The 16303-nt window shown below is 37.6% G+C and overlaps 1 protein-coding gene across 2 annotated transcripts in view; it reads right to left on the reverse strand.

Moving 5' to 3' along the window:
• cnsta (consortin, connexin sorting protein a) overlaps positions 1–15246 on the reverse strand; it is a 118669-nt gene extending 103423 nt beyond the window's left edge. For both annotated transcript variants that reach the window (XM_028796930.2, XM_028796929.2), the window contains exons 1-2: positions 15118–15246; positions 2322–2461 (exon numbers count right to left, since the gene is read on the reverse strand). The gene's annotated coding sequence lies outside the window, so the exon portion shown is untranslated. The remainder of the gene's footprint in view (positions 1–2321; positions 2462–15117) is intronic.
• Positions 15247–16303: the final 1057 nt, after the last annotated feature.

Here is a 16303-nt window from a genome sequence, read left to right on the forward strand (position 1 = left end):
ACATGACTCCCTGCGAGATAGTGGCGCTACCGCTCCAACACCATGTCGCCCTCACATGTGCATTTATTAACAGTATTCATTATTTAAATGAAGTTAACGATTTATCTGTAAAATGTAATATACAGGGCGACACGGTGGCGCAGTGGTAGCGATGCTGCCTCGCAGTAAGGAGACCCGGGTTCGCTTCTGGGGTCCTCCCTGTGTGGAGTTTGCATGTTCTTCCCATGTTTGCGTGGGTTTCCTCCCTCAGTCCATAGACATGTGGGTTAGGTGCATTGGCGATTCTAAATTGTCCCTAGTGTGTGCTTGGTGTAGGTGCCCGAGGTTTGTTTCCTGTCTTGCGCCCTGTGTTGGCTGGGATTGGCTCCAGCAAACCCCCGTGACCCTGTGTTAGGATATGACAGGTTGGATAATGGATGGATGTAATATACATAGTTTAATGCATTTCATCATGAAAGTGATAACAAGTATAAATCCAAGGATTCTAAATATGCAGAGAGCTGGAATATCATAAATTTAATGTGTTCTGTGTAGCAATTGCTGCTTGCCGCTGCTGTCAATGCAGGAGGAAGCCCCAGAAGAACGTAGAAATTAACAAACGTTTAAGACGTCTACTTTAATGATAAAATAAACAACGAGATTAAAGAGGACATTTCAAGATTTAAGCCGAAATTTCCACTTTAATCACAAAATACAGCTTTTCACTGTGTCCCTAACTTTTTTTCCTCTGTGGCTGAAATACGGCGTCATACATTCTGATGCTGTTGTGAAAGTGCAAAAAAAAAAAAAAAATACGGCACAGAAGAAATATGCAACGCTTCAATATAAAAGCACCACAAATGCATTTGTATGTCGGCATTTTGTTTCACCACATCGAACCATTCATCAAATATCGAAGCACACACAACGATCCTGTATGATCCGCAAAGTGTCTTTCTGTCACATGTAGATAGTAAACAGAGGCTCTGACATCATGTTCTGACTTTATCACACTGCACCCCCATACTTTTTGCTGGTACTGCGACTCGTGCACACGTTGCGTTAACTTGAAATGTGATATGAACCATAACTTAATCCTGCTAGTCTATAACTCACTCCAATAAAGTGAAACAGGTTTGATTTGGTCTTTAGTCGTAGGGGAAAGCTCTGTGTGCGCGAGCACACTTGAACATTTAAATGTTTTATTCACTACAACTTTGGTACTATTTCTACATAGTGAGCTTGTGTCCAAAACCAAAGCATCTGCTTTTTTCAGTCTCACTTGGTGCTGTCTCTTGATTTCACCACCTCCTTTTCTCTCCCTGAGATCATAACATGTTTTCTGTATGAACCAGAATAATTCAATGAGGAGTAGACTGAAGATGAGAGAGAAAAAAACAGAAGCAGGATTTGAAGTACAAAAAAGTAAAATATGCAGCCTGAAGCTATGAATATGCTTTGGCCAACTACTGAGGTAACCTTAGATTAAATTGATCATCATAAAGGTGTTGATGAATATTTTTTACATTTTATTTTCACATCATAGATACCTCCATTTTTTAACAATTTTGGTAGATAAGCAGTTTAATACATGTGCTTGGTTTCATGCCATTTTAATTCTTTATTTACTTGAAAACTTTACCCGGCAGTCACCTTTGAACAGACATGCAAACAGAGCATACACTTAGGGCAAGAAAAAAAATGCCAAGAATCTGAGAAAATATCTCTTATTTACAATTATATTTTGATATCATAAATATACCTCAGAAACACAGAAGGCATGTTTTCTGAATTACTACTTGTATTTCAAGGTTTTTGTTCCATATTTGAATTGGTGCTTTTTGGAGCTCATTTCAAACTGCAAAAATAGCCACTGCATTTTTAAAATGTTACCAAAAACTCTTCACTTTAGAACACTTTAGAATTTGACATGACACACTTGCATACTCCATGACTGTGAAAAAATAATATTATCCTTTAAAGGAAAATTAACTCTGAACAAAGCAAACATTTTCAAATCCATTTATTCCACTTCAGGTTTGTAGGGCCTATCCCAGCAGCACTTGGCAGAAGATAGGAAACCACCTCAGATGGAGGAGCAGTTCACTTCACATAGTTCTGAATAATATCCTGATATATGATTATGCTCTGATAAATGACGAGAATCACAATGTAAAAGGAAAGCAAAGATAATATCTAAAAACACAATGTGAAGAAACTATATAAGACAAATGCAATAAGCATATTAATTTGCTAGACTAGTTAATAAAAACTTTAATGTGAAATAGAAAGTGGCATTTAAAATACATTTTTGGAACACTAAGAAATGTACTTTTACCTACCATGCCTTCAAAAGATTTGCAGATTCTGTAATTTTCTCTATATGAATCTTCTCTCCATTCCAGTTACACATTTTGCTGCTATATGCTGCATAATGCAGACTGCGACTTCATTATCTTCATATTGTATGCAGCACTGCCACCTGTTAAATTTAAACATAGGATAATTTAAAACAAAACATCTTTGACAAATGGGGCCCCATATGCCAGTTATAAATAAATTAAATAACTACACTTTGCTTAAATTTGCTCAAAAGACAATTCCACTATTATAAAATGGAGTTGTCACTGTGTCTTATCTATTGGTTTCCTGGCATTAAGAGATCCTACAATTGCATGCCATTGTAAAAATAAGCACAGCAAAACAACACTGAAGTCTTATTTTCAATCAATAATGGACACCTTACCAATGTGTGACAGAAAGGAAGTATGCTTGGTATATCAAAACATCACTGCAAGTTTTAAAGCAGTATAATATTGACTAATTTTTCCAGTAAGCATTTAAATTAAAGCAATATGACTACTCAAGAAAGGTAAAGCAGGCGCCTAAACCTGCAGTAAACTTGAAATCTTGCCAAAAAGCCTATTATTAAAGCATATATACTGAAGCAATTTACGTATGGGCACATTAAACTGTCAAGCATGGCCAAGACTTTTGCGGGAAAATTAGTATGGTGGAGATTAGAATGGTGTGTTCAGCTAATAAAAGCCAATTCAAGAGTATTAGCTTATCAGGCTGCTTCATCACAAGACTGGTGTAAGCAACAGCAGACGAGTTGAGCAGTAAAAAGGGAAAAGGGTGTCTCATTTATTTTTCATTTTCACTAGTTGAGAATTTGATCATTATATTTTGAGTAATATTATAATAATATAATATTACTTTATGAATAATTTTTTGACTCTCATTGTTGATTACTTAATTTGCCTGTGAACATTTTTGGAAAAAATTACATTTGCCCTGCACAAAGTAGTTTTCTTAAACAATATGCCAAATTTATACTTTGTTGGTATAAAGCCTGTAGAGGGGTTACAAAGTGAGTGTTAAAAAATTCACCATACGTGTATGTAAACTTCTGACTGCAACTGTATATTATATATATATACAGTGGAACCTCGAGATACGATCACCTCTGTATACGAGAAATTCAAAATACAAGGAAAGTATGAGCGAAAAATTCAGATCTAAATGCGAGCATTGGCTCGCGTAACGAGCCACGAGCCAGGCTGTGGGTATAGCTCTCAGCTTAGCGAGGGGGCGTGGTAGCAGTTGCGAGCCGCGATCTGCGGTGTCTGCGTTTCTCACTTAAGTGCACAGGTGGGAAACTGCCCACTTCCATGATTGTTCCTGTGGCTGATGGGCTGCAGCTGCCATGTCCTCCCCGCATATATAGAGAAGCGCGAGCCGGTTAAGGGGGAGAAGAAGTAAAAGAAAAGAGAGGAGAGAGAACGGAGGTGGCAGGCAGGCAGGCAGGCAGGCAGAGCTAGCGAGTGCAGGCTCGCGTGTAGCTGAACAGTGAGCTGAACAGGTGAGCCAAACAGCTGAAGCAGGACGGTGTAGAGAAGGTCAGCTGCATTAAGAGTGTCTCGACTGTTGCAGAGCCCGCTGGTGAGACGCTAACAGAGAAGAAGCACCGGGGATTGTCATCTGTTTTTTAAAGACTGCATCCTTTTGACGTTTTAACCTCGTGTTAAAGGATTGTTATTCTTGTGTATTTTAAACCTCCACTTCACAACTGTTTTAAGGATTATTTATTTAAAGATTTATTGAATGCTCTACTGCACTTTAGACACCTGTTTTGATTCTTTTAATAATCAGTTATATTATTTACCAGTGTTATTTATTAAAGGTAGACTACAGTATATATAATTTTTCAGTGTTATTTGTTAGGAAAATTGATTTTTTATGTTAATATATTTGGGGTGCGGAACGGATTAACTGGATTCCCATTATTTTCAATGGGGAAGTTTGTTCTAGATACGAGAAATTCGCTATACAAGCTCAGTGCTGGAACGAATTAAACTCGTATCTAGAGGTTCCACTGTATATATATATATATATATATATATATATATATATATATATATATACTGCGGTGGGGTTGGCACCCTGCCCGGGATTGGTTTCTGCCTTGTGCCCTGTGTTGGCTGGGATTGGCTCCAGCAGACCCCCGTGACCCTGTGTTCGGATTCAGCGGGTTGGAAAATGGATGGATGGATATATATATATATATATATATATATATATATATATATATATATATATATATATATATATATATATTATATATATATACTAGGGGGCTTTGCCCACCCCCGTGTTTGGTTTACCGGATATACAATTTAAAGAGATTGTTATTTTCATGGGAATTGTTACATATGCATTATTTTTACTTTTACTTTAAAAACTTTGGTAAAAACAATACTTGTCCTTTATTTCTGGCCCCGTGCGTGGTTACATCTCTTTCTCGCAAGATGTATAACGCTGCTCGCGTTGTGAAAGGGGAGGGGCAGCTGAACACACACTAAGGATATGCTGTCGGATCATTTGCTGTCTTTCTGCTGCTGGCAAGCTGCCTGTTCTGCTTGTCGCATGTCGTTGTTTTAAGAGCTGGGAGCACATGATGCATGTCTGCCAAAAGCAATCCAACAACTGCTAGGTTAGATGTCTGGGGACTTGTTTTAAATGATGGCTCACTGCCTTGTCTCACGTGACGTTAGTAAAAACAATAATTGCCCTTTATTTCCAGCCCTGGGTGTGGTTAAATCTCTTTCTTGCAGGACGTATAACGCTGCTCGCGTTGTGAAGGGGGGGGGGCAGCTGCTGTCGCGCTGCCCGTCGATCATTTTAAAGCCTGTACAGCTGCTGTCCTTTTTGCTACTTCGTTTCTCTGCTGCTCGCGTTGTGATCACTTCTCCGTGATCATAAATATACACCTGACCGAATTGTGTTTTCTTTGAAATTAAATTTGTCGTTGCTTTAACTGTTGCGGGACCACAGATTCTCATAGCATATGGCCCATTATTGTGTAAATATACATTTTGTGTATTGAATGATGTGAAGGCGGAAAGACTTTGTTTCCTCCTCTTTGCCTTTTATTTCTGACCTCGCTTTGTCCTGCTATTTTTTCAATTACACCTGGTCCTGATGATTAACTTCCTTTTGTTTGTGCTAATACGAGCTGTTAGTCATCGACGTTTCATTTATAACGTATTGTCCTTTATACACTTTATATGAACTGAGACCCTTGGATCTGTGTGTGCTGCGTGCCTTTACACTACTGATTTTTTTGCTGGCCGTGCTCTGATATTGTTTGTAAGTAGGGCGTGTTTTGCAAGAATCTCATGTTCTATATCCCCACAAGACGCTCCGTGGCCATTCTCTTTCATCTCGCGGGTCTTTTATTTGTCTTCCGTGATCTTAAGGTGAAGATCACGTATCGTCTCCTAGTCATTCCCTCCCACAGGATTTTTTTTATAATAGAGACATACAGTATACTGTCATAGGAGGAAGCCGAGTGGAGAGAAAGAAGGTAATTCCACGCCAGGTCAGGGGGTGGCAGAGTGCGCTAAACCTTCCTCTGTTTTCTCGGCAGACCAAATATGGGAAAACCTGCCTGATTTCTCTTCAAAGACATCACTTCTGGTTTTGATGCCCCAAAAGATGTCACTTCCGGTTCCACCACCCCAAAAAATGTCACTTCTGGCTCCAGCGCCATCTTGAAACATCACTTCCGGTCCTGGCATCCAAGATGACATCACTTCCAGGACCTGGTCTATAAAGACGCCATTTTGTCTTTAGAAATCAGTGTCTTTTAGGTTGTGTAGTCAGGTTATTTATTTTTCCATAATGTTGTACTTGCACTTTGAAAGGTTTAATGAAACTAAGTTTCAACAGCCTGTTGGACACAGACATGTGCAATATACCATTAAACAGGTAATGGTTATCATTTTCACTCATCTAAAGTTAGAAGACTTGATGCTGCTTGCTTAGCTTTCATTCATATACTACATTATGGTTGAATTTTAGATGGTTGTATACATGTTTAACTGTAGTGCGAAAACAGTTTGAAAAGTTTGCATTTTCGATCAACATTGTTACTATTAAAAACTAAATAATGCAAAATCACAGATGATTATCATCATTTTGGTAAGAAGATGTCTAGTCTCCTGCATCAAGATACTTACAGTAGGTTTAACATTACTTAAACTTCATTTTTTTCTACTGTCTGCTGCTGCACAACAGGAAAAAAGCCACACTTTTTAAAAGAGGTTGTTAGGGACCAGTCTCTTAAAAATGAGTTTAGCAGGATCGCCTGTAATCAGACATACGATGCAAGAGCTTCAGATTCACCAATGCACTCATGCTTAGTGAATGTATCTGTGATTGACAGCACTCGCTTGCCTTTTAGAGCAGTTTATAACTGGAAAAGCTAGATCTCTGACAGAAGTACTAAATGGAATAAATGCCACTTTTCACAGTTAGTATATCGTCACAGCTATAATTGTAATCAAAATTAAAATATGATTGATTGTGCAGCACAAACACAGACAGTGACTAATTGTTGGATTCAAACACAAAAAACTGGATCTGAGATGCAGCAACACTAACCAATGTGCTATTTGTTTATCAGACTCTTTTATCTAAAGCACTTTTGGGCCATGGCAGCACCGCAGGTAGATCTCAGCCGATGGTGGATGACCTCCCGAACCCCTGCTCTGACAATCGTGCTGCTCGATTCACCAAGGAGATAAGGCATGACGATCACGCTTGATTCATCTAAAACTGTGACACACTGGTGATCGCAAAGGACCCCATACCCCACTTTGATGATCACATTTGATTCATGAGGGAGACAATCCCACTTCCCCTGCTGAAACGATTGTGCTAAATTCACAGAGGGGGAACTCCACCAAGGTTTGTTGTGAACACACTGGCATCATAAAAAATGGGTTGTGACAACACAAATGTTGGGAAGCACTGATTTAAAGCAGCTTACAAAAAAGGTCAAATAATTGAGTAAAAATCAGTCTGAGGTAGTGTTTAAATATAAAAATGCTCAAAAACTAAAAGTGCTAAAATGTTTTTATCCAGATCAGGAAAAAAAGAAGCAAAAGAACATTTAATTGTTTTCCACTGAACAACAAATTAAAAGAATACATATAGAAGTTCAGCATTGCATACCTTAACATTACTTTGTCAAACCCATTAAATCCAATTCAAGATTTTTGGGGGCTGAAGATCAGCAATTAATCCTTTATTGTTTTATAGAATGCTTACGTTAACTTACTATGACAGAATTTCCACTTCCCAGATGATTATCAGTTTACAGTCACACAGTCATGCTTGCAATAATCTTTTCCTACAAGACCTGTTATTGCCTGCAGCAAGCATTACGATTTCATTTGCCTTTTTTTCTGGTTTTAGTGAATTACAAGTGGGTCTGATCTGTTTGGACTTGAATCAGAACACTCTGATTTTCTTTAATGCATGTGTATGTAGAACCCAATCCTAAATGCATGCATCCAATAAATGTGTCGTAATATACAATAGACATTTTTAGCTGAAGTAGATAGATAGATAGTAGTCTAAATGTGTTTAATAATGTAAAGCTTTAACAAATTCTTTAACCAGGCCTGACATCTTAAATCATGCTGAGACAAAGTACACTTTTGATCTTCAATCTGTTGTCACAATGGTGTGCATATCTTCTTCTTCACATACTGGAAGCTGTGACCGTGCAAAGGCACAAATTGTTTCAAACAAATGTCTACATTTGAAATATTTTACTTTAACATCAGTTTATTAATCTGAAAATATTCACATTGGTTTACAAAGCTGAATGACTTGAGTAGGGATTATGCTACTTGTTTAACTCACAAATGCCTTTAAATTCAAGTACAAAATAAGGAAAAACTAAATAACCGCAGAGGAAAGTGTTTTTGTACATTACTCACAATAAGAAACAACTTTGAAACTTTGAATTTTAGGCAAACTATTAGAATACTTATAATAAATTTAAGAGTATGATTGAAATTTGTAGTGTTTAAAATACATTAAGAAGTTGTTTGCCCTTTACTTATTTCTAATACACAAGAAAGTGTTTCCTAGACTTTGCTTCAATTTCAAAGTTATCACAGTGTATTAAAACTCACAATGCTGTTGGTGTATTTTCATGTACTAGGTCAGCATTTCTCAACCTTTAAGTATTTGCGACCCAAGTTTTCAGAACAGTTTTAATCGCACCCCCCTAACGTTTTTTTGAAAGGAGCCCACTAATACCAATTTGTTCTTTTTTAATTAATGATATATCATAGATGCATATTTTATTATATCTACTTAACTTTTATCGACATTTAATTAACTCTATATTTATTTTTCTAGTATCAGAATGTAGTTTAAGTTAATTTGTTTTGGTTTCAATAAATGTAGTTTTCATATTTTCGATTCTTGTTTTCTTTTTTTTACATCTTCGCACCCGCCCCCAGGGGGGCCCACCCCACAGAGTGAGAACCACTGTACTAGGTCATCACCAAAGGCTAAGTAGTAAAAAGGCATACAAATCAGTCTGAAAGAAAGCAGAATGTTCAGTACAATACTCTACATTTAACTGAAATTCAGAGGAGCCTTTATTCATTGGTAATCTAGCAATCCTGTGAAGCAGCTAATTCCTAGAAACACTGTAAACAGAACAAAAAAAATCACATCGTATGAGTGCTGAAAAGCAAGTGCTGCAAACACCCTTACTTATGCTTAGTTATGCTTTGACAGGATATACCAAAATGGAACCTGTTTTATCTAAAGGTCTACTCCATTATTTTATATTGTTTAAGATAAACATATGATTTTAAATGCACTACACACCTGAATAAAATGCAAATGGAAATTGTCTACATCCACTATTAACAACTTCTGGCTGTACTTTGTCACACATCAGGATAACAAAACAAAATTATAGAAAATGCATATTAGTACATAGATACTGTACACTTACAGAACCAATAGCAATATAGTATCTGAGGTGCTTGCTGCTCTAAGACCCCTTATCACTATAGGCAGAGAACATGAATTATGCTACTAAACATTCAGAGTCTACTGGCTTAGATCAGAAGGGCCACAAACCTTCGAAGACGACCATTAGGAGAGTAAGTTAACTAAAGTTCTATCTATCTATCTATCTAAGACAAATAGTGCAGACAGAAAGAGAAAGAAAGGAAATGAAGGGATCAATTCTTTTTTTTGGCAAGTGTTAATTAAAGGGACCTTAGTAAGTTAGGTTCAGTGGATGGTGTAGGTTCAAGGCAGAATGAAGGATAAAAAAATTGTGATATGCCTAAACTGTTCTTTGGTTTAGGACAGAGCCCAAGAGTAGCAGGCTTTTACTGAGACCTTTGCCTAATTCAATTATATAAATTGTTAATTAAAAGTAAAACAGAACTCTTGACAAATGAATGAGGGGGAGAGAGAGATCTTCAACTGTGAAGTGTGTGAATGTGTTTCTTATTTATGATTACGCTGATTTTTCAACAAGCACCTATTTAAAAATATTTTAGCAATAAATGCATATACACTGCCTGGCCAAAAAAAAAGTCGCCACCAAAAAAAAAGGTCACACACTCTAATATTTCGTTGGACCGCCTTTAGCTTTGATTACGGCACGCATTCGCTGTGGCATTGTTTCGATAAGCTTCTGCAATGTCACAAGATTCAGTTCCATCCAGTGTTGCATTAATTTTTCACCAAGATCTTGCATTGATGATGGTAGTTTCTGACCGCTGCGCAAAGCCTCCTCCAGCACATCCCAAAGATTCTCAATGGGGTTAAGGTCTGGACTCTGTGGTGGCCAATCCATGTGTGAAAATGATGTCTCATGCTCCCTGAACAAATCTTTCACAATTTGAGCCCGATGAATCTTGGCATTGTCATCTTGGAATATGCCCGTGCCATCAGGGAAGAAAAAATCCATTGATGGAATAACCTGGTCGTTCAGTATATTCAGGTAGTCAGCTGACCTCATTCTTGGAGCACATACGGTTGCTGAACCTAGACCTGACCAACTGCAGCAACCCCAGATCATAGCGCTGCCTTCCCAGGCTTGTACAGTAGGCACTAGGCATGATGGGTGCATCACTTCATCTGCCTCTCTTCTTACCCTGATGCGCCCATCACTCTGGAACAGAGTAAATCTGGACTCATCAGACCACATGACCTTCTTCCATTGCTCCAGATTCCAATCTTTATGCTCCCTAGCAAATTGAAGCCTTTTTTTCCCCGTTTTGCCTCACTGATTAGTGGTTTTCTTACGGCTACACAGCTGTTCAGTCCCAATCCCTTGAGTTCCCTTCGCATTGTGCGTGTGCAAATGCTCTTACTTTCACTATTAAACATAGACCTAGTTCTACTGTTGTTTTTCTTCGATTTGATTTCACCAAACGTTTAAGTGATCGCCGATCACGATCATTCAGGATTTTTTTCCGGCCACATTTCTTCCTCGAAGACGATGGGTCCCCACTATCCTTCTAGTTTTTAATAACGCGTTGGACAGTTCTTAACCTAATTTTAGTAGTTTCTGCAATCTCCTTAGATGTTTTCTCTGCTTGATGCATGCCAATGATTTGACCCTTCTCAAACAGACTAACATCTTTTCCACGACCACGAGATGTGTCTTTCGACATGGTTGTTTAAGAAATGAGAAGCAACTCATTGTGCCAGTTGGGGTTAAATAACTTGTTGCCAGCTGAAAGATAATCACCCATGCAGTAATTATCCAATAGGAGGCTCGTACCTATTTGCTTAGTTAAATCCAGGTGGCGACTTTTTTTTTGGCCAGGCAGTGTATTTTGCACATTATGAAAAAATGTCTGGATAACTGACTTATTATGCAACATAATTAACATAGGATTTTTATTCCCCATGCACGTTCCATATTGTTTGCCATTGTAGAGAATTGGTCACCATTGGCATATAATATATCATATAGCTTATTAATCTTTGTTCTCCATGAAAACATGACAGTTAATTTTTTTTCTCTGTTATCACTGAGAAACACAGGGGGATAAGTAACATATAAAATATATTTGTGGGTGGAGTATCCCTTTAGTTCTAGAATATATTTTTGGGATTTAGCAAAAAGCCAACGAAGCTACTCAACCAATAATCTAAACAACAACTGCCAAGCATGGTGATGGTAGCAACATTCTGTGGGACTGTTTCTCGTCAGTGTGAACAGGACAAGGGCTCTGCTCAGGATAGGGGAAAAATAAATAGATCCCAACAGTAACATATTTTAAAGCGAAATCTACAGCTCCCTGCCACAACACTGAGCTTTAAATACAATTTCACTATTCAACAAGAGAATGAGCCAAAGTACAAGTCAAATCAAGCAAGGAAAGGTCCTCAAAAAGGAAGATCAATGTTCTTTAACAGCCTAGTCCAAGCCAACAACTCAATGCTGTAGAAAATGTGGAGACTTAACTAAAAATGGCCTTGCACAGAATATTTGCTGAGAAGCTGACAGAGTATGGACTTTGCTATTGTGAAGAATGAGATACAATTGTAAAATTTAGTAACAAAGGCTTTGAATTTTTAAACGATTTTACAAAGAATGACCAAGTTCTTTTATGCTTAATATTGGTTACAAGCCAGCATTTATGTGTATGTGCTGCTGGTACACTGGTACAGAAGTTTGAACAGCTGCCTTCCAAGTAGTCTTAATTGAATTCCAAACTAATGCAGAAAACTGCTTAACATGATAGGTTATTCACATTTTAAAAAGAATAAATAGGCTCTGGGCTTCCATGATCCTGAACTGGATTACCGAGATTTGAAGACACAGGTGAAAAAAAGATGATGATTTGCCTTAAAACCAGGTTTAACACAAATATACGGTGAAATTTCAAAGGGAGTGTGTGGACAATTAATATCTACCTTATAATACAGGTTAAGTATCCCTAATACAAAATGCCTGGGAACAGAAATACTTCAGATTTCAGATATTTTCAGATTTTGGAATATTTGCATATACATAACAAAATATCAGGGAGCCACCGTTTACTCAAGTAAGGAAATGTAGCCAAACCAGCTAAACAACGACTCATGCGTATAATAATTCCTATCACCAAGCTGTCAATATCAAAGTGACTTCTTCACAGGTAAAGGAAAGGAAGACATGTGAGCCAGAATGTAGATAAAAAAAGAACAGTTTATTAGGGTTAGAGATTCAAAACAAAGGAGACACGGAGGTTGAAGGACAGAACTGGTATCAAATAAAAACAGCAAACTGAACTATGTACAGTCTTCCCCACTGTTCTGGTTGGTGGAAACACCTTTATGAAGCTGTGTTGGCTTGGCTTGGTTTCATTGGAAGGGCCATTGTAGATGGCAAACTAAAACTGAGGCACGTTTTTGCACTGAAGAACTTTTTTGCTTTATCATCAGTTTATATCAGCCACCTGTTGTCACTTCTGAAAGAACAGGTAAGGAAAATCTCAGCCAACCCTGACTACATCATTCCCTCTGTGTTGAAAGTCATTAACCAACCAACTGAGGAGCTATATTCAGTTTTCGTATGGTGTTGGTGTACATACACAAAAGAGACAAATGATTTTGCCAACATAAAAAGGCAATTTGTACCAGCACCCAATGCTTTGTGTGATACCCCAATCCCCAGATCATCAATTGTGTGTCTAACCTTCATAGGGAACACATTTACAAGATGATTGAGATTTATAAAGGTAAACTTCACTGAAATGTGTGCACACCAGGTTTTTGAAATCAAATTTTTTGGAGTACACATTTTCATGATTTTCGGTATACGTATATATCTTCAAACTCGAATCCAACCAACGTTTTATAAAAGAGACCCTTGGTGTGGACTTTTCCACTTATAATGTCATTTCAGTGCTCTAAATGTTTTGGACTGTGAAATTTTGGATTTGTGATACTATACTGCACAATCCTAAAATATTAAAATCAGTGTAATATTTCAAGCAATGCAAATTAAACCAAAACAGTATAGTGCTGGTCTTCTTTTATAATTTCTGTCCATATAGAAAAGAAATGCCACAACTTTTTTATAGCTAGTTAAAATTCTCTCCATTCAGCTAGGTGCATTATTATAAAAATTATGTTTGAAATTACAGTAGATTTCATACATGACTCCAAAATTTACCAAATGATCACACGACTATAATTTAGCAAATCGCAACCTCCTATTCAAGACAGAGACTAAAGGATCAATGTTCACAAAGATGATTACATCTTTTCATTTAATACTTCTTTTTAATTTAATAATTTTTCTCTAAATGCAGTAAATTAAGGTCTAAAACAGTATTTCAGACCAAATTTTAATTTTTATGACACTTAACTTTTTCATCGGACAAATGCATGAAGTGCAAAATTAATATGTTGGAGGTTAATTCCAAAAAACGTGACCCCCATCCATGGGCGACAGCTCTAGACAGGGACATTAATTGCTGTCCAGTCCTTCAGACAAGGAACAAACAACTGTTTGCTATTTAACTCAACCGTCTACTGTATGCACTTCACTTGTGCCCTGTTACAAAAGAAAGTAAACGAAAATAATGTACAGGTATTTGCATGCTAGGCATGTCGTTTTGCATCTTTTTAAGTTTGTAACTGAGGTAGTGGGATCAACCCACTTAGTCAAACGATGCATGATTTTTCCCGAGTTAGTGTAACTTAGGTGAGTGTGCCACCATGGAAAGTGTGAAAACTCACTGCCACATTGTACTTTTTAACAGAAAACTTTGTGAACAAGTTGGCTTATCAAACCATAAGCTACTCTGACGGTATTAATTAGTCAAGTATTACGTTTACAGTACACCTAAAATCAGAAGCAATTGGTGGCCTCCATTAATTACGTACTCCGCATGTGGCCAACCTAGGAACGACACCATACAAAATAACACCTGATACAGGTTCTGGGTATTTGATTAAGCAAATTTCTTTTAGTTTCCTAATATATTAATCTGTTATGTGCTCGCTGCTTTTCTGTGCCAAAGAGAACTTAAAACACACGAACAGCTCAACCATGATAAAATACCCTGATCGGTTAATTATTAATTGGACACAATAGTGCACTGACAACTGTAGTTTAAATTACATAGAAACAGGAGCCGGCGTGACAATTGGTGACTTCTTCCTGCGCGGCGGTTCCCAACGCTACACTTGTCATCTTCCTAGCTTTCAGTGTACGAGGAAATCCCCAAGGCATTTTGTTTATGTCTGATCAAAACAAGTCTCACAAACGCAACTGAAATGTATGTACGTATAATACGTACGAACAACTTCCATTAAACAAGAGGAACATCTACAAATCCATGCGAACGTGATTGCCTTTCCATAGTTTATCGTGAGAACTGTTGCTTAATCTTTACAGTGGAACCGTAGCTGAACACTTTTTTTGACGCGGTCACTATGCCCGGTGTCTGCTGAAGCCAGTCCTGTTGGCAGGTTGTCGCCTGTCAGTTACGCGGACCCTCACTCCGGCTCTGGCTGCCCGGCCGCATCAGCCATCAGGAAGAGCAAGCGTTCAAAAACGAATCGAATACATCAAGATAATGACCTCGAAGAATCGCGAAATTACAGCAGCTACGTCATTATTTATTCATCGTATAGACAGAACAACCCCAATGTATACCGCCTTTGCACATCAATAACATAAGATTTCTTGACTCTGGCTCCGCCTATGTCACACAATTTATTATACTTTGTTTTTATATACTATATGTGTGAATATTCGCAAAATACCCGAGCGCAGATTCCACGCGTGTTATTTACCTTGTAATGCGAACCGGCAGACGGTCACAGATCACTTGATGTGCATCCCGAATTCCCTCTCTTTGCTCTTTCCTGCTGCTCCTCTGCACTGCTGTTCCTACCCAGCCATCTCGATAGAGCGCCGAACGCAGTCCTACCCAGGCGCCAGCTCGTAGCAGGCTAAACCAATTGAAGTCAGCACGATGGATTGTTCCTGTTTACTCTGATGGCGTTGACACTCACTATTCCGTACTTACTATATATATATATATATATATATATATATATATATATATATATATATATATATATTAACGTTTTTGCAAAACTGTAATACGAAGGCAGAATAATCGAAGATTTTGTAAATATCTTTTAAGATTATAGATGACAACTAACGCTTGAAGTGTTAGTTTAAAATACAGATGTTCATTTTTTGAAGAAAATAGTAAAGTCAGGTCCACACAATTGAAACCGACCTTTGAATGACTACTATAGTTGATTTTATGTGGTAGAAAGGAGTTATTTCTGAACACAACCATACAGCCTTCTAGGCTGGAAAAACCCTCATTTTTGGACCATGTTTTGTGTAGGAAATTACACTGTTTCTTTTTATAAGTAGTAAACCAATAAGTGTCTTCAGCAAAAATTATCAGAAAGACCTGAAGTTGCACATATCACATCAATGGACCCCAGGGGTTCACCTCCCGATGGGATGTGAGGGGTCAAATTACTCCCTTTAACAAAACATTGAAAGATTTGGCTTGGTAATATGGGCACATGGAGTGTAATTTTGTACTATTTCAAGGCTACTGATCACAAATATGATAATAGTTTTAATACCTGATTCTTTACCAGTGGTCCTAGCCCTCTAAGTGACACTCCCAGAAGGTAGAAATGACAGATTTCAAGCATAACGATGTGGGGTATCATTTAAACTATTTCAAGTTCAGTGATTATGAATATGGTGTTATTTTGACACCTTACTTATCTAACCCTCTATGGTCCTCAATCAGAGGGTAACCAATTACAAATTTCTATTACAATCAAGAATATTAGACTTTAGACATTTAAGCTGAAACACACATTTTAATGTTTCAAATATTTTACACAATTACTTTTGTTCATTATGTACTTCAACCTCATGAAGTAAATAATTACATTTGTTATGAACACCCCGAAGTAGGGCAGCTTACACTAATTCATACTT

Source organism: Erpetoichthys calabaricus, chromosome 3, assembly GCF_900747795.2.
Source record: "Erpetoichthys calabaricus chromosome 3, fErpCal1.3, whole genome shotgun sequence".
Lineage (NCBI taxonomy): Eukaryota > Metazoa > Chordata > Cladistia > Polypteriformes > Polypteridae > Erpetoichthys > Erpetoichthys calabaricus.